Raw genomic sequence first — 27,305 nt, 5'->3', positions numbered from 1 at the left:
TACCAAAAAAAAAAAAAAAAAAGAAAGAAAGAAGTAGATTTTCAAGTCAGAGGGATAATGTTAAAGAATATGACAACTGAGGGCCTGCCGCGCAAGCGCAAGGTCCCAAGTTCGATCCCTGGTACCAAAAAAAAAAAAAAAAGAATATGACAATTGAATAAATAATAACAGAGCATTAAAAATGGAAATGGTGGGCCAGGATTTTGCTCAGTGGTTCCGCAGCCTGCCTCACAAGCCCAAGGATCGTAGTTCAATACCCGGTACCAAAAAAAAAAAAAAAAAGGGAAATAGAGATTGATAGAGCACTTGCCTAGCATGTGTGAGGCCCTGGGTTCAGAAAGGGAGTGGGGGTGGGGTAAAATTTCATTTTACAGGGGGAAAAATGGACATCTGAAGAGTTGAAGTGGCTTTTCTTGTCAAAAATCTTGTTTATGGAAACACTGCAACTAGGATTTAAATCACAGTGGAGTGATTTTTACCTTGTAAAATTGTGTGAAAGAAATGCATTATTTTTCATGCTTGTTGGAATGAGGTGGTAGAGAGCAAAGTGTTTTGCCATCTGTTGTATAATACTAAATGGAGGAAAGTGAAACCTCTCTAGAAGTTTCTAAGAAAAAGAATTATTTTTGGTTTTTCGGTTTGTTTTTTTTGGTTTTTGAGACCGAGTCTCACTATATAGTTCAGGCTGGCCTTAAACTCATGGCATCCTCCTGCCTCATCCTCCCAAGTGCTGTTATGACATAACAAATTTATGTATTTTTAAATTTGCTTTACTAACACTTCTGTCATCCTTCAGAATAGAAATAAGAAAACTTGGTAAAAGAAAGCAACTTAACACAAAGGAGTTCTAAAGTTCTATTTAGGCTCTTTCCAGCCAGCTTTAGTGACGGGCATCTCTTGACAGCTAGCATAAGGTCTGCAAGACAGGCAGGCAAAAGAAACCCCTACCACAAGAATCAGAAGTATAAATTGGGATACCCTGCTGCCAACACTAAGATTGGCCCCCTGTCATATACACAGTCCAAATTTGAGGAGGCAACAAAAAGTACCTCACCCTGAGGCTAGATGTGGGAAACTTCTCCTGGGGCTCTGAGTGTTGTACTGGAAGAGAACACAATCAAATTTCCCCATAAGGTCAACATTGAACCTAACCACTGAATTTGATTTGGTTCTTGTCCAAGTTGGTTTGCAACCATAATTGGTGGAAAGAATTAAGCTTCTGAACTAAGGTACCACTGCATATACACAAAGTTGTGCAGCTATTACCACAATTCTTCTTTCTCTCTCTCTCCCCCCACCTCTCCCTCCCCCTCCCCCCCCCCTCCCTCCCTCCCTCCCTCCCTCTCCCTCTTTCTCTCTTTCACTGAGGATCAAACTCAGGACCTTGGCTTTCCAGGTGAGGCAGGCACAATGCCACTGAACTACATTCCCAGCCCTCACAACACATTTTAGAACATTTTCTGATATCACCTCCCAAAGAAATAAAGTGCCACTTGGCAGTCCCACTCTTCTCTGACACAGCCCTGTACAATGGCAAACATTAATCTGTTTGCTGTCATTTGAGAGATTTGCCTAACTGGGCATCTCCTATAAACGGACAAGAGCTGCTCTTTTGTTACTGGCTTCTTCCTATTTTCAAGGTCCCTCCATGATCTAACATGCAGAAGTATTTCATTCCTTTTTTTATAGCTAAGTAATATCCCACTATCTGGATATACCAGTTTGCTTATAAATTAATCAGGAGATGGACATTAGTTTTTGAGGAATTTCCATACTGATTTCTATATCTGGACTATCAGGAATACTGGTGCTTCAAATATTTATGTACAGATAAGTTTTTATGTGAATTTTTTTGTGAAGGTGTATTCAAGGAATGAAATTGCTGAGTTGTGTGATAATTTTGAGGAATTGCCAGATTGTTTTCTAAAGCACTTGCACTACTGTATACTCCTGTTAGCAATGTATGACGGGTCTTATTTGTATACATCCTCCACAACAGTTATAAACTATTTGTGGGGGGGCAAGGATTTAGCTCAGTGGTTTCGCCGCCTGCTGTGCAAGCACAAGGACCCAAGTTCGATCCCCGCTACAAAAACAAACAAACAAACAAACAAATCAACCCATGCAATACTATTTTTTTTTTTATACCGGGGATCAAGGACCTTGTGCTTGCGAGGCAGGTGGCGGCACCACTGAGCTAAATCCCTGGCCCTTAATTTTTTTTCTTGGTACCAGGAATTGAACTCAGGACCTTGCGCTTGCGAGACAGGCAATGGCCCCACTGAGCTAAATCCCTGGCCCTAAACTATTTTTTATTGTAACCATCCTAGTAGGTATAAAGTTAAGTATCATTATGGTTTTGATTTACATTTCCTTAGTGGCTAATGATGTTGGACATGTCTGTATGTGCATCTCTTTTTAAGGAAATGTCTATTTATATACTTTTCCTATTTTAATTTGGTTATATCTGTGTTTTTATTATTGAGTTATATATACATATAGTCTGGATACAAATCTCTTATCAGATATAAGAATTAAAACTATTTCCTCCCCCCTAAAAAATCACCTAATATTTAGAAAAATAACATTGGGGAAGATAAAACACTAATAAGGTAGAAGAAAATGAAAAGTTATTTAATTTTGTAACTGTTATTTCTGTTGAGAAAAAAATTTTCATACGAAAAGTATAAACTAGAGATTAATAATAGTGATGGAGCCATAGTGGAAAAGCCTTCGGTCCTGAATTTCATCTCCAGCACCTCAAAACAAACTAGAGATTAAAAAATAACCTAAACAGCTGGGCATGGTGGCACATGCCTATAATTCCAGAATTCAGAAGCTGAGGCAGGAGGACTGCTGTGAGTTTGAGGCTACCCTTAACTACATAGTGAATTCAAGGCCAGCCTGAACTACAGAGCAAAACCCTGTCTCAAAACAAACAAACAAAAACAAAAAATCCCCAAAACCTCAACATTAAATAGGTACAGGATGTGTTTTGCTTTAAGAACTGTAACTAGTTTTCAAGTAACATAATTATATTCAAGAGAATTTAGAAAACAAAAGGATGAAAATAATCTCATAGTTTTACCTTAAAACCAGCCAGTTAACTATTTAATGTACTGTACTTAAATTTTTTTCCCTTATGAGACTGTTACCAAGAATCATGCTACACAGAAATTGTACATTGCTCATTTTACTTCATACAGTAGTTTCCATGTTCTTACATTACCATCATTTTAAATAGCTACCTAATAAATACATGATTAAGTAAAAGAACATAAGTTTTATTAATTCACTTTCTCACTATTTATTGCTTAAGGTGTTTTCAATTTTCAAATGAAAAAATACGGGCATTTGTATTCTTTTATAAATGATTAAAGTTCAATCCAAGTATAGACAGGTTCAAATAAATTACATGTTAGAATACTGAACTGTTAGGTCCTGAGTATGTACATCTCAGTGGTAGGTATAGTGCATGCCTAACATGTATGACAACAATAGATTCAATTCCCAGTACCCACCTCCAAAGGAAAAAAAAAAAAAGAATACTAAATTGGCTGTTAAAAGCTCAAAGTCATGATTCGTAATTTATGAAATAAATCATGGCATTACTAAAATATTAAAGATAGCTACCTGTTTAGTATTTATGAAGGAGGAAAGAGAAAATTAAGAAACTGTATAGTAGTAAATCTGAACTCCACAGAAATTCTAAGATAGATAATTAGTATGGAGAAAAAAATTTAAAATAGATAGTGATCACTAAGAGCAGGATTATTTTGTCTTTAAATAAAGACAGCACAAGCAGTGTAATTTGTCTTTAAAAAAAAAAACAAGGTTATCTACTTAGTAAGAATTGAAATCAAAACACTGGGAACCTGACTTTACCAAAAAAAAATTTTTTTTAAAGGAAGGAAACAAAAACTTTTATAAGAACAAATCTATAGCCAGGTGTGGTGTCACATGCCTGTAATTCCACCATTTTCAGAGGCTGAAGAAGAGGATCAGTAGTTTAAGTCCCAGCTCAGTAACTTAGCAAGACCTCATCTCAAAATAGAAAATGAAAAAGGCAATAGGGACATAACTAAGTGCCAGAGTGTCTATAGGTCTGATTTCCAGACACACACAGACACACAGACACAGAACACAGAAACACACACATACAAAATCTGCAGTAGGTAAATCAATGAAATATGGCCTGGAGGGCCGGGGATTTAGTTCAGTGGTTCCACTGCCTGCCTTGCAAGCACAAGGTCACAAGTTCGATCCCCAGTACCAAAAGAAAGAAAGAAAGAAAGAAAGAAGAAATATGGCATGAAAGACAGTTCTAGATTTATTTGCAGCTGGTTAAAGAGTATTGATCAAGTCAGGCATGGTGGTGCATGCCTATAATCCCACCCATACTAAGGAGGTTAAGGGAGGAGAATGATGAGTTTGAGGCTAGGCTGGACTACAGAGCAAGACCCTGTCTCAAAAAAAGACTACTAATTAATAGTATTATGAACCTGTGACATGCTATTACTTCATCACTGATCTTACTGTTTATCACCTGAAAACCATTTGTATTTTTAAGTTACCAAATGATAAAATGATTTAAAAATGTATCTTATGAAAAACACAACCAAAATCTAGATTTTAAAATGACCAAGAAATACTAGAATGAAAATTAACCCCTAAATATAATAATGAAAAAGTCGTATCATACATATCTAGGTTTAAAAAATCTGACTAGGGCCGGGGATTTAGTTCAGTGGTGCCTCCCCTGCCTGCAAGTGCAAGGTCTTGAGTTTGATTCCTGGTACCAAAAAATAAATAACTAAATAAATATTTTAAAAATATGACTAAGTAAATAAAATGTAAAGGAACCATAGTTTCCTAAATATTCTTCTGGCAGAACCCTGGAGGGTTTGAAGACAGGAAATCAACAAGTTATTTGGGGGGGGGGGGAATCAAGTTTAAACTTATCAATAAACACACAAAGTACCCAGAAGGGAGGTAATAACTTCCTTCAGATTTAGATTTCCTACTGGGAGGCAGGGTGTGTACCTCAGAGGTGAAGTGCTTGCCTAGTCTGCATGACTAGGTTTGATCCCTAGTACCATTAACAGATTTCATTGTTCATAAAATCTGAGTATCTTATTCAGTTTGGGGCATCATAATATAAAAAGAACAACTATAAATAGAGATGTGTCAAAGAAGTTTAGAAGTATGGAATATTTAATATCATCTGGAGAATGTTTTTCCAAGAGAAGAGGTGAGAGGCATCTATTTATTCACTGGTTTTGTTCATTTCCATCTGGCAAACATCAGTTTTTTGTACATTACAAATAAGCAAGGATCTACAATTATTTCCCCATTGCTCCTTGTTTGTCAAAAATTCTAATGATTTCAACAACAATGTGGAAGCTAAAATTTTCAACAATGAGGATTCACAATTATATAGTAAAAGTAGCTATTTTTGCTGATTTCAAAATTTAATATACTTATGTGATTACCTAAGCTCAGTCATAGATTCAAAGTATGGTGAAATAATAACAACGTTATCAAAATTTTAACCGTATTTCCTTAAATATTGGTAACTTTCATGAAATGTCAAAGTACCAAATACCAATGGAATAGAGAGCTTCTTTACGTAATTAAAGAATTGGCACTAAAGCAGCAATGGTGAACTTTTGAGAGCTTTCAACGATAACAAACATCCTGTTGTGGCATGTGTGCCACAGGTTCAATCACTGTCTTTCAATTATAAGCAAATTATGATTCATTTAAAATGATCTTTTCAGCCAAGAACAGGCCTGTAGTCCTAGCACTCTGAGATGATGGGGCAGAAGGATTATAAATTTGAGCCCAACCTGGGAAACTTAGTAAGACCTTGTCTCAACATAAAAGTGCTGGGATACAACCCAGGGCAAAGTACCTAGGTTCAATCCCCAATACTGCATTAAACAAACAAACACACAAACAAATCTTTCCTTCCCTTCTAATATGTTATAGGACAACTGATGTTCCACTACAAAAAATATGCAGACAAAAAATACAAGCCAGGTGTGGTAGTGGCCAATGCCTCTCAGCACTAAGGAGGCTGATGGAGTAAGCTCAGTGCAAATTCAAAGCCAGTCTGGGTTACATAGTGAGTTCTAGGTCAACTCCAACTACATAGCATGACTCTGTCTCTAAAATAGAAAAAAAAGAATCTCAGGTCAATAAACACTAATGAAATCTTGATGCATTTTCTTTTTTTTTTTGGTACTAGGGATTGAACTCAGGTCCTTGCGCTTGCAAGGCAAGCGCCGGAACCACTGAGCTAAATCCCCGGCCCTGATGCATTTTCTTCAAACACAGGCCCTAAAGCTCTAGGTCTTTTACACTTAAGTCAGTATTTATTTCACTGAAGACTTCTTGCACAGCGATGATAAACTAGACTTACAGGGTTAGCTGAGAAAGGAAAAAAGTTGAGGTCAAGTAATGCACAGAAGCCTTAAACTGAGGCCCACTGGTGCACAGAAGCCTTAAGTTTATCTCTGAAAAGAGAGAAAAGTTTCATAATTAGACTCCTCATAAATAATAAAATCTCCTGAGGTCCGGGTTTCTTTCAAAGTTTTAGACAGCCTGTAAGCAGCTTGGATAAGTAACTTCAAAAGTCCTATGGATTTAATAATATTTTACATGCCCTTTCCTGTGCCCTTTTAAGGCTGACACAGTGCCTTAAGAGGCTAACACAGAAGGGTAAAAGAAGCGTCCATAAAACCCAGAGACGAGACTGTGAAACTCCTCTTTGGATCCTGTCTGGAGTCACAGCTGAAAAAAAAAAAAAATTATAGCTTCGGTAACAGTTGTTCTTTCTTTGAGGATATGAGTTTACCTGAACTGACATCTGCTTTGTTTTTTGAGACACTGTCGCCCTATGTAGTCCAGGTTGGTCTTGAACTCACTGCAGAATAGGCTGGGCTCAAACCTGTGGCAATCCTCCTGTTTCAGACTCCTAGGTTGCCCAGACTGGACTTGAATTTGTGATCCCTGCAGCCTGAGACAGTGCTGGGATTATAGGCATTTACCACCACACCTGGCTCTGAGCTTTTTCATAGATGTGGTTTTCCTCATTGCAGGAATTCACAGAATAATCTGTCCTGCTTCTTTTACATTTAAGTCAAACTATGTTTCTGTTTTAACTTTGTGCTGTATTTTCCTTGGCAATTAAAAACATGAGCATATTTAAAAGTCACAGATCTTAAGCTCAACACAGTGGCACATAACTAATTGCAGATACTGGAGAGGCTGAGGCAGAAGGATCCCAAGTTCATGGCCATTTATGAAATTTAGGGAAACCCTGTCTCAAAATAAAAAGGGCTGGAGATGTGGATTAGTGCTGGAGCAGTTCCCTATCAAGCAGGAGCCCTTAGGTTCAACCCACAGCATCACAAAAAGAAGTCACAAAAGCTAATGTAAAAAAAAAGGACCAAACTAAACCATTTAAAATGGTTGTGGAGACAAGCATTTTTTTACTCTCACCAAAAGTAGAGCAAAACATTCTATCGCAACTCTTTGTGAGCTAGGTTTGTCAACAGGGTCAACTAAAACAACAACAAACCATGAGCCTGGCATATAAACACACACCTGTAATGCCAGCACTCTGGGAGACTGAGGCTGGAGGATCACAAATTCAAGCTCGGCCTGGGCAACCTAGCAACACCCTGTTCTCAAGAGGTGGCTCACTGCTAAGGCCCTGGGGTTCAATGAGTATGAATGGAGGTGCCAACTGTGGAATTCTCTGCCACTTCCTTTGCCAGGAAAGAAGTTTTCTTTTTTTTTTTGGTACTGGGGATCGAACTCAGGACCTTGCACTTGCAAGGCAGGTGCTGGAACCACTGAGCTAAAGCCCCGGCCCAAGAAAATGAGTTTTCTTCATCTTCTCTTATGTTTATCACTGCTATTAACTGCTGAAGACTCCTGAGAGGCATACTTTGCTTCCAGAACTTGATGCTGAATATATGGACTGATATAAGGGAAGGCTCAGAACAGCAGGTCTTAATGAAAAGTTCCCTGTCTTGCTACATCAGTATCACCAACACCAAGAATTTACTTAAAACAAATTGCTGAGCCCAAAACAGATTTACAAAACAAAAATTCTGGGGATGGGCTTCAGAAATCTGTGCTTTAACAAATTCTTGGGTAATTCTGTTGATAACAAGTTTGAGAACCAATGGCTAATAATGACTATTCTTAAAACTTTTTGGTGTCACGAACCCCCTTTGAGAATATGATAAAAGCTATAGCTTCCCCAGAAACATAAAACACTTGATATTGTGCACCATGATATCAGGGTTTCCAAGATCACCTGAAGAAACTTCTAAGAATTTTATTTCTAAGCCTTACCCATGAATACTTAAGTTTTAAGAAGTTCTCTGGGTTATGTCAGTTTTGGAAACCACTGCTTCAGAGGTCCATGGCTCTATCTTAGGGCAGAGTATCCCAGTTCAGTTCTTAGAGATTCTCTTGATAGATCAGTTTCTTTAGTCACTTTGCTCACTCAGAAATCTACTTTCTTAATAATCACAGAAATCTTTAGCTACCTTACCAATTAACTTTGGAAAGTTAGCAACTTTCACTGTGAGGCTGTTGCCTCATGTAGATGCCCTATAACACTCTACCCAATTTCATAAACAGGTTTTTTTTTTTTTTTAGGGCACCAGGGATTGAACTCAGGACCTTGCGGCTTGCAAGGCAGGCGCGATGGCACTGGACTAAATCCCTGGCCCATAAAAAGGTTTTAAAACGTGAACAATGTAAAGCTTGCAGAAAATAAACTGATATTATGCAGAGATACCTATTCAAGGTCTTGCTTCCTAAAAGTATCAAGCAGGTAAGCAATAGGTTGGGAAAGTGGCAATGTTGCTTCTCCCAATTACATGGAGCAAATAAGAACCTAATACCAAATAGTAAACACTATAACCTAAAGGTAGTTTTCTCTTTTTTTTTTAGGCAGGTTCTTACTATGTAGTTCAGGCTGGCCTTAAACTCACTATCTAGCCCAGGCTGGACTCAAACTTGCAGTGATCCTCATGCTTCAGCCTCCAGAGTGCTGGATTGAGTACTGGGATTACAAGCATGCATCACCACACCAATGCCGGCAATATGAGGATTTTTAATCACTGTTGATCTTTATTTTTATTTTATTTTTTGGTACCAGGGATCGAACTTGGGTCCTTGCACTTGTGAGGCAAGCGGCTCAAGGGCAGAACCATTGAGCTAGATCCCTGGCCCCTGATCTTTATTTTTTTATGCATAGTAAGTGGAAGTTCCTCAAGAGGATTTGAAGAGCCAGAGAATAGTTAATCATTCAACAAAAGATTTCAAGGCTGACTTAAATTGCTGTGAAGCAGCAAAATAATTTTCCAAGTCACATGAACTATGAACCCAGAATGAGTTGGCTCCAGATTGTGACCAAAGGAGACGAAGCCCTAAAATCACAGCATAGACTTTTCCATCGTATATTATCAACTGTGGCGAATATTTTTTCATTTTATTTTTCCAGTTTTGTTGCAATATAATTGTATAAATTTAAGGTGTGTAACATCATGACTTCATAGCAAACTATACAATGTGAAAAGATTACCACAATTAACTTAGTTAACCCATCTACCACTTCACTTCCATTTTTTTGTTTTTTTGGGTGCAGGGAGAATAATTAAGATCTACTTTCTTAGTAAGTTTCAAATATACTATAGTATTGTTAACTATGGTCACCATGCTATAGTCATGTTAAATGAAAAACTATATCCTTTGATGAATATCTCTCCATTTCACCCACTCTCTGGCAACTACCATTCCACATTCTGTTTCTCTTGGTTCAAATTTGTTAGATTCTTAAGTGAGACCATACACTATTTGTCTTTCTTTGTTAGAGTTATTTTATATAGCATAATGCCTACTTGCTATCTATCTATCTATCTATCTATCTATCTATCTATCTATCTATCTATCTATCTATCTATCTATCTGAGATAAGGTCTATGTTGCCTAGGCTGGTCTTGAACTCCTAGGCTCAAGTGCTCCTCCTGCCTCAGGCTCCTAAGACCTAGGGCCACTGTGCATTATTTATTTTCTGTGGTGTTAGATATCAAACCCAGGGCCTCATACTAAGGGCTAAGTATGTACTCTACCAAAGAGCTACACAACTAACCCCCACTGTAAATTTTTTGAGACTAAAGCTGAGTATCCCATTTTTTCTTATTTATGTTTATTTTAATGTTATATAAGTAGACATTAATAAAAGCACTTTTATAAAAACCCCAAAATTTCATAATAAAATAATACAATCATTAATATACTGTATACCATAATCTTTAAAAACTGGCCAGAATGTTACTCAGAATACATATCATAGACACAAAAGACTCTCTCTTACAAAAAAGAAACAGATAATAGCACAAAACTTTCTTTTCAGTAAACTAAGAAAAACTAGTATAAATGAAACAAATTAGCATATCTATTGGAATATTTTTGAAATAACTGAATAGATAACTTGGAGAATTATCTGAACTTTTCCCTACTTCCTATTTATCTTCTATTTTGCTCATTTATATACTACAGAACTTCTGTTATTAAAATAGCATTGTACTGCCACACACACACACACACACAAATACGTGGATCAATGGAGCAGATGAAGCAGAAAGAAGCCCAGGCACATTCAACTAACTGATCTTTGACAAAAGGACCAAAAATATACACTGGAAGAAAAATAGCCTCTTTAATAAAAGGTGCTGAAAAAATTGGACATGCACACGCAGAAGATTGAGTCTAGACCCATATATCTCACCATGTACTAAAATAAAATAAAAATGGATCAAAGATCTAAATGTTAAAACAAAAATTATCTGTTAAAAGATAAAACAGGTACAACTCTTGAAAACAGAGGCATAGGCAAGGACTTTCTGAACAGAACCCCAGTTGTATGAAAAGTGACACTAAGAATCAACAAATGGGATCCTATCAAGTTAAAAAGCTTCTATACAGCAAAGGAAACAACCAACCGAGCAAAGAGACAATGTAGAGAATGACAAAAAAATTTTGACAGCTATTCCTTGGACAGAGGACTAACATCCAGAATATATAAAGAACTCAAAAAATTAAGACTCCTCAAAATAAAAGACCCAATCAGAAAATGGGAAACCAGAATGAATAGACATGTCTCAGAAGAAGTACAAATGGCCAATAAATACGTGAAAAAAGTGTTCAATATGGCTGGTCATGAGATCATGCAAATTAAAACTAGATAAGAGATACCGTCTTGCCCCAGAAAGAATGGCTATCGTTGGGGATTATCCCACCGGGGATTTAGCTCAGTGGTTCCAGAGCCTGCCTCAAAAGCACAAGGTCCCAAGTTTGATCCCTGGTACCAAAAAAAAAAAAAAGAAAAGAAAAAAAAGAATGGCTATCATCAAAAAAATCTAATAATAACAAATATTTAGGAGGATGTGGAGAAAGAGACACTCTTCTATATTAACGGTGGGAATGTAAACTAGTACAACCACTATGGAAATCAGTGTGGAGATTCCTCAAAAAATTAAAAATAGAAATTCTATTTGCCCCAACTATCCCCCTTCTAGGTATCCTCCTCAAAGAATTAAAGTCATCATATTAGAGAGATACATGCATATCCACGTTTATAGCAGACAATTCGTCAGCCAGATTTTGGAAACAGCATACCTATCCCCTCGTGAGATTCATCCCAGGGATGCAATCGTTCAACATACGCAAATCAATCAATGTAATACACTATATTAATAGACCCAAGGACAAAAACCATATAATCAGATGCAGAAAAAGTGTATGATAAAATCCAACAGGGATTCATGATAAAACCCTACAAAATATTGGGATAGAAGGTCTCTATCTCAACCTGATAAAAGCCATCTATGAAAAACCAACAGCCAATATCCTACTAAATGGTCAAGAACTGAAATCCTTCACACTAAAATCAGGAACCAGACAAGGATGTCCACTATCACCACTCCTGTTCAATATAGTCTTGGAAACATTAGCCACAAAAATTAGACAAGAGAAAGAAATAAAAGGAATAAAGATAGGAAATAAATAAGTTAAATTGCCATCATTGGCAGATGACATGATACTCTATACAGAAGACCCCAAGAACTCCACCAAAAGTCTTCTAGACTTAATAACCAAATTCAGTAGAGTGGCTGGATACAAAGTCAACACACAAAAATCAATAGCTTACCTGTACACAAACAACACATGCTGAAAGAGGAACTAGAGAAACAACTCCCTTCACAATAGCATCCAAAAAAATGAAATACCTAGGAATCAACCTAACAAAAGAAATCAAAGACCTCTACTCTGAAAACTACAGCACTCTGAAAAAAGAGATCGAAGAGAATATCAGAAAATGGAAAGACATCCTTTGCTTCTGGGTAGGAAGAACCACTGTAGTAAAAATGGCATCACTTCCAAAACTGGTATATAGATTCAAAGCAATCCTAAATGAAATTCCAGTAGCGTATTTCACAGACCTTGAGAAAACAATCCAAAAATTCATTTGGAACAAGAAGAGACCTAGAATAGCAAAAGCAATTCTAGGAAACAGAGCCAAGGTAGGGGGTATCACAATCCCCAACGTGAAACTATTCTACAAAGCTACTGTGATTAAAAACAACAACAACAAAAACCCCCCAAAAACAGCATGGTACTGGCAAAGAAACAGACCTGAGGACCAGTGGAACAGATTAGAAGATGCAGAAACAACTTCAGACACACTCAGTCACCTCATCTTTGACAAAGGACCCAAACACCCTCACTGGAGGAAAGATAGCCTCTTTAATAAATGGTGCTGGAAAAATTGGGCTTCAACTTGCCAAAGATTAAAACCAGATCTGTATCTCTCACCATGCACTAAACTAAAATTGAAATGGATTAAAGATCTAAATATTAAAACAGGAACACTAAACCGGCTGGAACAGAGGTTAGGTAGAACTCTTGAAGACACTGGTGTAGGAAAAGATGTTATGAACAAAACCTCAGTTGCCCGTGAACTAGCACAAACAATCAACAAGTGGGATCTCTTCTTATTAAAAAGCTTCTGCACAGCAAGAGAAAACACCAACAGTGTGAAGAGACAACAAACAAGGTGGGAAAAAGTTTTTACCAGCTGTTCCTCAGACAAAGGTCTACTATCTCGAATCTATAAAGAATTTAAGAAAATCAGACCTCCCAAATTTAAAGATTCAATCCAAAAGAGGGCATCTGAAATGAACAGACATTTCTCACACAAAGAAGTAGAAATAGCAAATAAACATATGAAAAAATATTCAACATCACTGGTCATTCAAGAGATGAAAATGAAAACAATGCTGAGATTCCACCTCATCCCAGAAAGAATGGCTGCTATCATGAAATCAACCAATTACAAATGCTGGTGGGGCTGTGGGGAAAAAGGAACACTTCTCCACTGTTGGTGGGAGTGTTCACTGGTGCAACCACTGTGGAAATCAGTATGGAGATACCTCAAAGAACTAGGACTAGAGGTCCCATTTGACCCAACTATTCCCCTGCTGGGTATCTTCCCCAAAGAATTAAAACCACAGTGATACAAGTGCACCCATATTCATAGAGGCACAGTTTATAATAGCAAAAACTTGAAAACAGCCTATTTGTCCATCAACTGGAGACTGGATAAAGAAAATGTGTTTTTTTAATAAAATGGAGAACTACTCAGCCATAAAGAATGAGCAATTAGAGACATTTATAGCTAAATGGATGCACATTGAGGTGATACTCTTAAGTGAAATAAATAGGACACATGTGTAAATACCCAATAGTTTCTCTGATGTGAAAAACTGAAAGTATAAATAAGGATCAAAATGTATAATAGATAATGTGAAAAAGGAAGAAAAGGTGCAAAGGGAAAGGGGATGGGGAAGTGGGAGGGGTAGCGCAAAGGAAAGAAGGAAATGGAATTAATATGAGAAAATGAAAAAATGGAAACAATAGGGAGGAGTGGAGGAGTTGAAGGGAGGGCAGGGGAATGGGGAAAAAATAAGAATCAAGATATACTATGTAAAGGTACAAATCTCCAGTGATAAATGTCAGTATATTGTATACCTAAAATGTACTAATAAAATTATTTTAAAAATTAAAAAAATAGAAGAATGGATAAAGAAAATGTGGTGTTTAGACAACACAGAGTAGTACTCTGCCATAAAGAAACATAAACTTTAGGTATTCATAGACAAATAGATGCCAACTTGAGAACATAAGGTTAAGTGAAATAAATCAAACAATCTTAAATATTATCACATGGTCTGTCTTACAAAAGTAACTCAAAATACCTCTTTTTTTCCTCGGTATCAGGGATTGAACCCAGGACCTTGTGCTTGCAAGGCAGGCGCTGTGCCACTGAGCTAAATCCCTGGCAAAATACCCTATTCTATTTTTGATACTTAGAAAATATGCATAAAGTTGTAATTGAAGGTGCTCACTTTTGAAAGAATATATTCAATTTACTAATTTTGAAATATAAAGTATAAAACACTTGGTGGTAGTGAATCAAGCTTTTAAAATACATACTTTAGTAGAATAAGTTCAGGGTCATTAATTATTCAGTTAGTAAACATTTCTAAAGCGCCATGATACAGTACCCATGGTGCTTGATGATACATGCCTGAAAGTAAAATTAGTTAATGTATGGTTTATCATGAAATCTATTTAAATAATGAAGTGAATACTGCTTTTCAGTGTAAAATAAACACATCATAAATTGAAAATATTCTAAGTCAAAATGCATTTAATAAGGCAGGCACAGTGGCATAATGCCTGTAATCCCAGCACTCTGGGAGGCTGAGTTAGGAGGACTACAAGTTCCAACCCAGCCTAGATATTTTAGCGATTTGGTAAAACCCTGTCTCAAAATTAAAGAAAGAAAGGGGCAGGGGCAAGCTGGCTTGGGGATATAGCTCACTGTGAAAAACCTGACCCCACTGAACATCATGGCTTAGCTTATTAGCCTTCCTTAAATGTACTCAAAAGTACATTTAAAATGTACTCATTAGTCTACAGTTGGGCAAAAGCATCTAGGACAAAGCCTTTATAATAAAGTGTTAAGTATCTTATGTAATTTATTTAATACTTGGATCCACAATATTCTGTTAACAGACTACAAAGTACTGGTTGTTCACTCTCTTGATCTTCTAGATGATGGGGAGCTGCAGCATGCTGCTACTGCCCAACATCCCCAAAAAAGTATCCTACCACATATCACTAGTGCAGGAAAAGGTCAAAATTTAAAAATCAAACTATAGTTCCTACTGAATACATATTGCTTTTGTACTATGGTAAAGTCAAGAAAGCATTAAGTCAAACCATTTTAAGTCAGGACCATCTGTAACTGCTCTTATACAATGTATTTCATAAGAATAATCCATAAATCTCCTGTTTAGGTTCCAAAAGGCCACTACTGAAGTATGGTGCAATACATGCTCTCACCCCACCCCTACAGGCACACATTAGTATGTGGTAAAACCTGCTTTGCAGCTTTTAATGCAAGAAGATATTAGGAAGTTTTATTCATTCAACAAATATTAACTAAAACATTTACAATGTGTTAAGCATTGTCACAGAAATTTTGGATGATGCAAAGATGAAGCTAACCAAAAATTCAAGAGAGGACAATGCTTTTGGTAGAAGGTTGAAACTGCTGTTATACGGTGTTAATATGAAGTCTCAATATATTGAGAATATTTCAAATGAAAATTAAATACATTCCATTAGAAAAACATAAGACATTCAAAAAAAAGAACAACACAGACTTTCAAACATACATAAAAGCCAAGTGACGTGGATAGTTAAAGCCCATGTATCTGACTGGTTAAAAAAAGTAGAATTTAGGGCTGGGGATTTAGCTCAGTGGTTCTGCCGCTTACCTTGCAAGCGCAAGGTTCGTGTTTGATCCCAGGTACAAAAAAAAAGTAGAATTTAGTTTAGCCTTAGGGGTTCATTATACTTTTTTTTCATTATACTTTAATACACTGGAAAATTTTGATATATATTATTCTAGAGTAGAGGATGTAACATACACAAACACAAGCCTTCAAGGAATCTAGAAACATACTGCAATTATCTGCAAGAATTTATGAATATGTGGATTTCTTTTTTCTTAGAAAAGGGTTAGTGACTAACTTCTCTCAGATTCTCAATGAAATTCTTCACCCAAAAGATTCAGGCAACAGTTCCTGGAAAATAAATTAAGGCTGATGTGTGCAAATTATGGATAGCCAAATTTTGGTTCAATATTTGGAAAAACTTTATTACCAGTTTATGTTGCCCAGCAATGTAATGTACTATATCACAAAGCAGCTGCTCTAAACATAGTGTATGTATGCATATAAAACTGTAATATATCTTTAACTTTTTCAGGAAGATACCTGTAAAGGGAATAGCTGAGTTGAATGGAATTTCTAATTTTAGTTTTCTGAGAAATCTCCATACTGATTTACATAGTGGTCATACTAGTTTACATTTCCACCAACAACATAGAAGGGTTTCTTTTTCCCCCCTGCAGCCTTGCCAGCAGTTGTTGTTACTTGATTTCTTGATAATGGCCATTCTTACAGGGATAAGATGGAAATCTCAGTGTTGTTTTAATTTGCATTTTTCAAATGGCCAGGGATGTTGAAGATTTCTTCATGTATTTGTTAGTCATTTGTACTTCTTCTGTGAAGTATCTATTCATTTCATTTGCCTTGTTTTTTTTTTTTGACTGTTTTATTTTGTGGAGTCAAATTACACTGACACATGGCATACCCATGTTTATTAACAGCACAATTCATAATACCTAAATCCGGAAAGCAGCCTTATAAGTCCATCATCATATAAATTAAGAAAAATGTGGTATTTATACACAATGAAGTACTGCTCTGCTATAAAGAAAAACTTGAGTCATTTGAAGGAAAATAAATGCACCTTGAGACCATAATGGTATGAAATAAATCAGACACACAAGCTTAAATATTGCATGGCTTCTCTTATATAAGAAACCCAAAATATAAATAAAGACCAAAATAAAAGCCAACAGGAGCTGGGCATGGTGGTGCATACCTGTAATCCCAGCACTCGGAGGCTAAGGTAGGAAGATCACTGCAAGTTCCAGGCCAGAATGAGCTACATAGTGCATTCAAGGTCAGCTTGAACTAAACAGTGAGACCCTGTCTCAATAAAAGATAGATAACAGGAAGCAGGAAGATAGAGCTTTCTCAAATGGGAAAAGGATCAAAAGACAGAGGGAGGGGGAGGAAAAGGAAGTGATAAAAAGAATTAAGATGTTTTGTACATGTACCAACTCCACAAGGAATGCAAACATTCTGTACCGCAAACATGTATTAATAAAAAAATAAAAAGAAAAAAGAAAAAAAGTAGCAATTTCTCAGAAGAACAAATTCATGCAAAGGTGTTTACTTATGTAATATATTGTGGTATGAGACTACTTTGAAAAAATGTTAGGGCTTTGATTAAAAAATACTTGTTTTAAAATTGTAATCATATTTGAAAGGAAGTTTTCAATGAGAGTGTTAAGTGATTGACATTGTTGTAAAAGTCTTTTCTTTTTGTCTGTGAGACATATGATATAGTAAAGAGGTGTAATTTGGTAAGAGGGAAGGTAATTCCTAGTTCTAGAGAAAAGAAAAACAAATGAGATGACACAACCTGTGCTACACATTAGACACTGAAAGAATAAAAAAAGACTAGAAAGAAAGAAAATACATGGAAACACTGAGGAATTTTTAACTTCATAAGCTAAGCTCATTTCACCTATAGACTGATAATCATGTCATCCTAAAATGTCAACTCACGATACACTATGTGACCTCATGTATCCTCTGCCTAAGAAATAAATTTTGAAAGGCATAGTTATTTAGCAAATATTTTATGAGTTATATTTGTGGTCAAATTTTTTAAACTCCTTTAAAAGCACTAATTCAAGGACCCTTCCCCCTCCTGAGTCCTCAGGCTTATATCTAACTCTGGTCATTGAGTCACACTACTAGCAGGGAAAGTTACACACTATGCTGAGTGTATTAATCATACCTTATTTCTTCTCTCCCTCCATGCCAGAAATATAACCCAGGTATCTCAAGCAAGTTAAGCACCTCTCTTTCTTTTTAATAAACTGTGGCTCTTTCTTTTCCTTTTTTGGAAACAAACAGGTCTTTAATTCATTCTGTAGCCCAGGCTGGCCATGAACTATAGCAATCTTGCCTCAGTCTCCCAAGTGCTGGAATTACAGGTGTGTGCCACCACGCCTGGTTTCAAACAACTCTTAGAGGAGCTGGGGATTTAGCTCAGTGGTTCTGCAGCCTGCCTCCCAAGTGCAAGGTCCTGAGTTTGATCCCTGGTACCAAAAAAAAAGATTTTAGGTTCACAGCAAAACTGAGCAGAAAGTGTAGTTTTCTTACACCTCCTGTCTTCTTACATGTTTCATTCTGAGGAGACTATGAAAAAGGTCTCAAAGCAGTGGTAGAGTTCATATAATCACTGTTCCACCAAGAAAGAATCAGAGCTCCTATTCCAAGATTTGCGGTAGCTGTCTTGGAATTTGGCAGTTCTACTAGGTATACAGTGGTACCTCACTTTTAATTTTCAATTCCTTAATGATATAATCTATGCAGCATCTTTTTGTATGCTTATTTGTAATCTGTGTCTCTTCTTTGGTGAGGTGTCGAAATCTCTGATGTCTTTTTGTTTTTGTTTTCATTTTTTGTGCCAGGGATTGAACTTGCTAGGCAGGCAGCGGAACCACTGAGCTAAATCTCTGGCCCTCTGATGTCTTTTTAATCAGGCTGTTTGTATTCTTACTGTGGAATTTAAAAATTATTTTTCTTTCCCTTTTTTGGGGGGACAGGATCTCTCTTTGTAGTTCTGGTTGGCCTTGAACTCACTGCATAGCCCAGGCTGGCCTCATATTCACAGCAATCCTCCTACCTTAGCCTACTGAGTGCTGGGAGGATTACCAATGTGTGCCACCATGCCTGGCCCAAAAATTTTTTGTATATTCTGAATCGTCTTTTTATCAGACATGTCTTCTGCAAATATATTTTCTTAAAGCCTATAATCTGTCTTATTTTCTTGATATCTTAATTTATATTTTAAATTAATTCAGTAACTCTAATATGGACAATAGAACTTTTTTTTTTATTACTCAGACATTTATTTAAAGTAGGATGTATGAAGACTAAATAATTCTTAAATTATGTTTCAGGCTTAACCAAGTTCATAAAAATAATGAAGACAGCTACTTTCACAGATTTCAACTAAGTGATTACTTCTTTGCCCATTCTTCTCTTTCCCAAATAACCTCTTTGAGATATGGTTCAAGGTAGATTTTATCCTCTTCATATTTTTTTTTTTGTACCGGGGATCAAACTCAGGTCCTTGCGCTTGTGAGGCAAGAGGTGGAACCACTACGCCAAATCCCCGGCCCTCCTCTTCATATTTTGTCCACTGATCATTTGGCAAGATCTGATGCTTCATGCTCAGGTCCAATGCTCTCTTACTGAGAAACATCCTATCATTATAAAGGTTCTCAGGAAGCCTTCTTATGGCTTCTTTTACATCTTTGTCTTTGTATACTGTATCATCACATATTAAACCCACTCATTCAATCCTGCAGCATTGTAACACCATTTTCGAATACCATCCAGCCACGGGCCTGACACTGCAACAGCAGGCCTGCCCGCCATTTTGATCCTGGTGAAGTGATGGCATTTGGCAACAGAACTTTTTGTTACATAGATGCCTCTGCCAGCTGTGTGCAAGGAAGGTACCATTGCATGAGGGTAATTTGTTATACAATACTACTAAACAGTAATTCAACTACAAAAATTGAGTATTAAGTGAAGTTTAAAATCATCGTACTTCTCAACCAATTCCTTTTATACTTATGTAAAAACATTCATTTGGTTTATTCACTTGATCTTAGCCAAAAGGCTGAGAAGCAATATCATTTGGTTTATTCATATAAGAATTTTACAAGAGAAAACTAGTAAATTAATGTCTATTCATTTTACTAGACACATAATAAGAATTTTATGTGATTTTAAATGAATAAAACAAAAAACATAGCCAGAGATACTCACTAAAACAACAAAAATGGCTGATGATAAGAACCTTTGGGAGTGTTGTTTTTTAAATAACAGTGGCAATAGTGATTCAGCTTTTCATGAGAGGTGATTAGTACCTTGGTATACAAGTGTTCTGTGTATTTATAATTTGAACTTACATATTAAGTCAAACCCTGTGACAATAAAGCTCCAAGAAATTGTACAAATTACTTAACCCTAAATTTAACAGCCACTAGTTCAATCTTTAAAACAATATAATTTTACGGCCAGCTTTCAAAGTACTATAACAAGATCATAAATGAATTTAAAGATGGCACAAATATTTTAAAATAGCATTTTAGAGCTGGGCATGCTGGCTCATACCTATAAACCCAGAACTCTGACAAGCTCAGGCAGGAGGATCACCAAGTTCAAGCCCATCGGGCAATTTAGCAACTTAGTGAGACCTTGTTTCAAAATAAAAAGTAAAAAAAAAAAGAAAAAGAGGACTGGGGATGTAGCTCAGTACTCACTGAGTTCAATCCTCAGTATCACAATAAAACAGAACAAAAAATAAAAATGGGATTTCAGGAATATCATTCATCATTAAAAACCTGATTATAAGACAAAAATTCTAATTATCCCTGTTATTTATAAAATAAAAAAATACATATACCGTATTATAATAAGACTATGAAAATCACAGAAGTAAATAAAAAGGTAAAAACAGAAGAAGTCATAATCTCAAACATTACAGTACAGTAGTACCTTGTTACTAGTCATTAACTGGTTCTGGGAGGTATGATAAGTACCAAAAACAAGTATCCTAAAAAATGAGTACCAAATTGGTTTTGGCTGAAAAGGGTATTGAGTAAGGAGACAAAGGACCTGACAAGTTCTAGCTTGGGCACTGACTACCAAACACAGGACAAGCAGTAGGACAAAATTTTTGTGCATTGAGTACCAAATTTGAAGAGTTTCAAAGTAGTGACGTACCAAGGTATGACAGGTATTAGCCTATGTAGAATAAAGAGATGATAAACAGGACAACTATTTGAAAATATATTAATGACATGAATGTTCTTGGAAGAAAAGAAAGTTTACACCAACACTGAGAAAATACCCTTAAAGAAAGGTCTATAAGGCCCATAACATACTTGTAGGAAAAACTGAAACTTCTGAAAACAGTGAAAAATAGCTAAAGGTTGGTAAAACTTTTACCAACTGAGGTTATAAATAGGTAAAGACTATAATGGCAACATAAAAACAATAGGACTTTTTTTAGCCCCGATGTCTATGACTGTCCTGAGGTGTTTATTTTAGGAAGAGATAGAAACACTTGCAATTTTGCTGTTAATACAAAATAGTTTCTATTCAAGATTGAAATTGATTTTGCAATAAAAAGATAAAAATAATTAAGAATTAGCTACAGAAATTTAAGTTACTAACCTTATGGAAAGAGTATTGACAAGATATAGTAAATATATCAGTTGTTTCAAAATGTTTCCAAATACTAGCTGACAATAAGAAAAATACAACTGGAATGACATCTGTTTTTTTGGGTACCGGAGATTGAACTCAGGACCTTGTGCTTGCAAGGCAGGCGCAGTGCCACTGAGCTAAATCCCTGGCCCAACAACTCTGGTAATATTATAGTCCTCTTCTTGTCTGTGGAGGATATATTCCAAGATCTCCACTGTATGTCAAAACCCACAGATAGTACCAAACTCTCTATATGTTATTTTTTCCAGTACATACATGTAAAATGTAATGTATCTTAACTATGCATTTATCATGCACTGAAGTGTGGTTGCTAACTTTTATAGTTTCAAGTACAACAGCAAAACTACAAATATCTTTTTCTTTTTTTTATAATTTCACAGAAATTATGCTCCATTTATCATAGCTATTAATAACCTCAGCATACATTTTTCCCTTTCCTTATTGAGAACCCTTATTCATTTAAAGAAAGCACTTTATGGCTTCTCTTTGATGTATTTAAATTATCAACATTACTCTTGTGCTTAGGAGCCATTACTTAATAAAATAAGGGTTACTTTAACAACCAGCAAACCAATACCACCACAGTTGAACCTCTAACCAAAATGGCCAATCAGTGACTAACAGGTACTGCATACAATATGAATACAATGGACAAAAGGATAACTCATGGCTATGGATGAACAAAGTAGGAAGGCACAAGATTTCATCATACTATTCAGAATGGTATGCAGTTTTAAACTTAGAAATTTTATCTCTGAATTTTTCCATTTAATAATTTTGGACTACGGCCAACTTCAGGAACTAAAACCTCACTCAGAAAGGTGAGATCATGAATAAAGCTGGACTATTTCACTTGTGTTACCCTGTCTGCTAGGACTATTTCACTTGTGTTACCCTGTCTGCTAGGAAAGACTATCTGACGTAGAACTAATCTTTCAATCTTTCTTTTGCATGTGTATGTGTATGGGGAGTAGTGAATAGGACAGAATGGAAACTGTGTATAGAAATAACAAATTTATATTTCCATTCTCTAATTCTAGTTCCACTGGCTTGTTTTAAAGAAATTTACTAAATAACCACCAGGATGTACTGAAGTTTACAGGAGTAATTAAGATAGGACAAATATTATTGCATATATTAATGTTTACAAATATCCTAAGCCAAATTCATTTCATCTATAGTCCCTTTTGCTTAACATGATAATATAAAGTCACTTAAATAGGATTCTTAGTCTTTCCTTAAAACCAGTGTCCTCTTCTAACTTAGCCGAATTATTTTCTCTAGGATGATCAAACATCTCTATCTCCTATACCAAGAATAATAATTTCTATGACTGTTGTTTTGTAATTAATCTCAAAGAATAAATAGTTTTCTTGGATTGCTTTCAATGGTACTAACCTTAACTAAAATAAAGCCTGGCTACTGCCTTATATTCACTTATCTAGTTTAATAAGTCAACTGACAAATATTTGGGGACAAGCACTATGTGTAGAACCAAACACCTCCTGCTTTCTCACAGAGGTTTTATTCCAGTGAGGTTAGTAAATAGCATCATTATTTTCCTAATCATATTCCTATTTCTTTTACTTACCACTTATATTCACAAATATCACTTTTTCAGGTGAGTTAAGATCGCAATACTTAACATTTGTTTTTCCTTCTTTCTAGAAAATACTCATTAAAACAGGACCTCAAAATAAAACCTTTGAGTCATTATACTTTTATAATCCTCTGCATTCTCTTGAGATTCATCTTTTATGGCTCACTTAATGCTAAATTCTACTCTCTTACTAGTTCTAAACTCTCTGGAAATTACTCAGAAGTATTTAACATTATTGACATCCCACTGGGTGGGGAGGAGTAGGATACTGGAGAATCAACCCAGGCCTCATATATGCTAGGCAAATACTTTTAATAATGAGCTACACTCCCAGCCCTGACATCCATGTTTCTTGAAACTTATTCCTTTGACATTTTTTTCTTTTTTTTGGTACTGGGGATTGAACTTGGGACCTTGTGCTTGCGAGGCAGGGGGCAGAACCACTGAGCTAAATGCCCCACCCTTTTTTTCTTTTTTTGAGATAGGGTCTCACCATGCAGTTCAGGCTGGTCTTGAACTCACTTTGTAGCTCATGCTAGCCTTGAATTTGGAGCAGTCCTCCTGACTGCCATCTGAGTGCTGGGATTGCAGGCATGCGCCAACAAGCCTGGCTTCCTTTGACTTTGAAAATACCATATTCAGGTATTTTTCTTCCTATTTCTCTGTTATCATTTCAATCTTCCTAGCTGGCTCTACTTCTCAACCCTTAAATCTGGATATGGCTCAAAAAAAATTTTTTTTTAAATTTTTGAGACAGGGTCTTGCTATGTAGTTCAGGCTGTCCTTGAACTCACTATGTACCCCAGGCTGACCTCAAACTCATGACTATCCTCCTGCCTCAGCCTCCTGAGTGTTAGGATTACAAGCATGTGCCACCACCATGCCTGGCTCAAAAATTAATATTTTTTTGGTACTGGGGATCGAACTTGGGACCTTGGCACTTGCGAGGCAGTTGGTAGAACCACTGAGCTAAATCCCTGGCCCCTGAAAAATTAATTTTAATAGTGAGATGTTTTACTGATCATCTCATGGCTATAAATATTATCACCATGCAGAAAATTGCCTCATCTAGGTCCTTATTCTGAACTTTCTGGCATTTAATATGACCATTCCAACAGATCCTCAATACAAATCTGACTAAATCACTCCCTTGCTCAAAGCAGGTGAGTATTACCTTTAGAAAGGTATCCAAGTCATCTTTACCTTACAAATGAACTCAACAAATCAAAAATTCAGCTTCATATTCCATTACCTCATTTTCCTAATTATACACATCTTACATCCTTAAACATCTTCTGTTGTTTCACTTTATTCTCTTCTGATGTAGAGCAAGATGTTTTCCTATGTCAAAATTCAGCCAGACCTCTCCAAGGTCCGGCCCAAACATAGTTTTTTCCGTACAAATCTGCACATCTCACCACTCACAGTTAACTTTTTCTGGGGCCAGGGATTTAGTTCAGTGGTTCTGCCACCTTCCTTGCAAGTGGAAGGTCCCCAAGTTTGATCCCTGGTACCAAAAAGAAAAATTAAGAATAGAACTACCATATGATCCAGAAAACTCATTACTTGGTGTATTTCTAAAAGAAAAAAAATCAGTAGTCTAAAAGGCATCTTCACGCCCACGTTTACTGCATTACTATTCATAATACTCAAAAAAAGGAAACAAAGTTTTGATCAGCTGATGAAGGGAGAAAGAAAATATGATGTGTATGCATAATGGAATACTGTTCAGCCACAAAAAGAATGAAAACCTGTGATTTGAAACAAGGATGAACTAGAGATCATTATGTTAAGAGAAACACAACAGGCACAGAAAGACAAATACCACATGAGCTCATTCATATGTACAATCTAAAATAGAGGGGGGAATAATGGTTATTAGAGGCTGGGGATAGTAAAAGGGAGGGAGGGAGGTATAACAAGTTTCATCAACAGGTATGTGATAGATTGACTAGTGGTCAGCTTGTAATGCTCAGCTGAACTGAATCAGCATAGTCTGGGCATGGAGGACCCACCTGAGGACTGTTAACCAACAGCCATAAAAAGAGAACGGGAGGGGAAGATCTTGGCCTGTTGACTTTTCTAGGAGAAGCTGGCTGCACATAGTTTTCTTGATGTGAACTTGGCTGTTCGCTCATGGTAGGAGAAGCTTGGGGCTTCGCTGTCAGGAATGCCTGCTGTTTTCATCAGGGGAGCTCTGATCTTCACTGTAAGCATCACTTCCTGGCTCCAATGTGGATCCCTCAGCTTGGTGGCACGAATCCTTCACCCCAGTGGTGTAGGTTTTCTGGCTTCCACCACTGGCCTTTGGGCCTTTCAGGTGCAGATCCTTAATATGGACAAGCATGAGACATCATGGAGGACACTGTCTTGGACTCAAAGCCTTTAGCTGGACTTGTGTGGTAAACTGCTGGAATCCAGGCCCTCAGCTGGACTGTTTGGGCCTCTAGTGCATGGTTAATCTCTCTGGCACTCCTTTGCATTTGACTTTTTGAGTAATTATTATAAAATAATCCTATAAATTATGTGTCCTGTATTTAATGTATTCCCTTGCCAAAACCATGATTACAAGGTACTATGCTAAGAAATGAGTTCTGGTTTATTGCACAGTAGTGTAACTACAGTATTACACTACATATATATATCCGAGAAGCTACAAAAGATTTTGAATGCTTTCACCACAAAGAAATAAAGAGATAGATATGCTTATCCTATTTGAATTTGTGATCTTCCTGCCTCAGACTCCCAGAGTGCTGGGATTACAAGTGGATGTCACCACGCATGACTAACTTACACATTTATTTTTCATATCATGGTGGAAGAGTTTACACCCAGGGGCTTCTCACTGAGTTACATCCCCAATTTTTCTTCCCCTCCCCCCTCTCCTTCTCTCTTTCCAGACAGGATCTTGTCAAATCACTAATTTGCCCAGGCTGGGATTGAAATTGCAATTCCCCTGCCTTGTCTCCCAAGTGCTGGCATTGATTACAGGTGTGTGGCACTGTACCCAGCTAACGTATTTTATTTCACTGCCTAGATTAAAAGCAGTTAAAAGGAATCAACTAAAACTAATTTTCATAAAACATACCAAAGGACTCCTTAAAACAGAAATGAAAAGAGAAGGGGTGGGGATTTAGCTCAGTGGTTCCGCCGCCTGTCTCGCAAGCGCAAGATCGAGTTTGATCCCCGGTACCAAAAAAAAAAAAAAAAAAAAGAGAAAATGTAAATTAAAATGTGTATACACATATAACATTTTATAAACTTAATATGTAAAATGAGTTAAAATAATTATACACGATCATGCCATATATAAAGATAGCAACCATTAACCACACTAATTTTCACTTTAGTAATTTGTATCTTATTTTAATGAGCTGTATAATCCTGTAAACTTCTTTGGCCCTTGATTTTCTTGTTGAAATTATCTATTTTTCATATATAAAACTATCACAGCTTTAAGTCATGCCTAAATTTAGTGTGAAAAATAGTTTGGTTGCTTGGAGCTAGTATATTAGCAATGAATACTGCACTGTTACCATCCCATAAAAGTTAAAGCCACATTAATAATTTAGAAAAAGCTATATTAGTGAAGAAATTATAATCACCAAACCAGCACTCCAAAATATTCTGAAGGACATTCTAGAAAGAGATAACAAGGATTACAACTACATGAACCCCAACAGAATGAATCCACCAGGCAATGCTAGAAATTAAAGGGGAAAAAAGAGGAACTAACAACAAGACAATAACATGACAAGGATAAGTCAATACATATCAGTTATAACCATCAATGTTAATGGTCTCAATTCACCAATCAAAAGAAAGAGACTGGCAGAACGGATCAAGAAGCTAGATCCAACAATATGTTGCATACAAGAAACACATTTAATTCAAAAAAATTCATAGAATGTAAGCCAATGGATAAAAAAGAATTCTTTATGCAAGAGGAACCTGGAAAAAAGGAGGGGTAACTACTTTATTGGCAAAGTGTATTTCAAGCCAAGCCTGATTAAGAGAGACAAGGTCACTACAGGGAACAATCCAAGAGGAAAAGATGACAATCATAAATATATATATGCCCCAAACACTTGTGC

General features: G+C 36.4%; 1 protein-coding gene, 1 non-coding gene and 1 pseudogene across 7 annotated transcripts in view; 1 reads left to right on the top strand and 2 right to left on the bottom strand.

Moving 5' to 3' along the window:
• Jmjd1c (jumonji domain containing 1C) overlaps nucleotides 1–27,305 on the bottom strand; it is a 225,516-nt gene that overhangs the window by 94,857 nt on the left and 103,354 nt on the right. The window lies entirely within an intron of this gene.
• LOC101709916 (cytochrome b-c1 complex subunit 7-like) lies at nucleotides 1,350–25,220 on the bottom strand (annotated as a pseudogene). Its single transcript, XR_015440534.1, has 2 exons — nucleotides 19,474–25,220; nucleotides 1,350–19,396 (listed from the first exon to the last, which is right to left on the bottom strand). The product of XR_015440534.1 is annotated as a cytochrome b-c1 complex subunit 7-like (transcript).
• On the top strand, nucleotides 6,676–6,797 carry LOC147825599 (small nucleolar RNA SNORA26). The gene has a single exon (XR_015440607.1). It is a non-coding gene; the product is annotated as a small nucleolar RNA SNORA26 (small nucleolar RNA).

The sequence above is a fragment of the Heterocephalus glaber genome, unplaced genomic scaffold, assembly GCF_053883595.1.
Source record: "Heterocephalus glaber isolate CG9 unplaced genomic scaffold, H.glaber_assembly_v1.0 deba00001497, whole genome shotgun sequence".
Lineage (NCBI taxonomy): Eukaryota > Metazoa > Chordata > Mammalia > Rodentia > Bathyergidae > Heterocephalus > Heterocephalus glaber.
The sequence above is the reverse complement of the archived record's forward strand: the minus strand, read 5'-3'. Positions and strand labels throughout refer to the sequence as shown.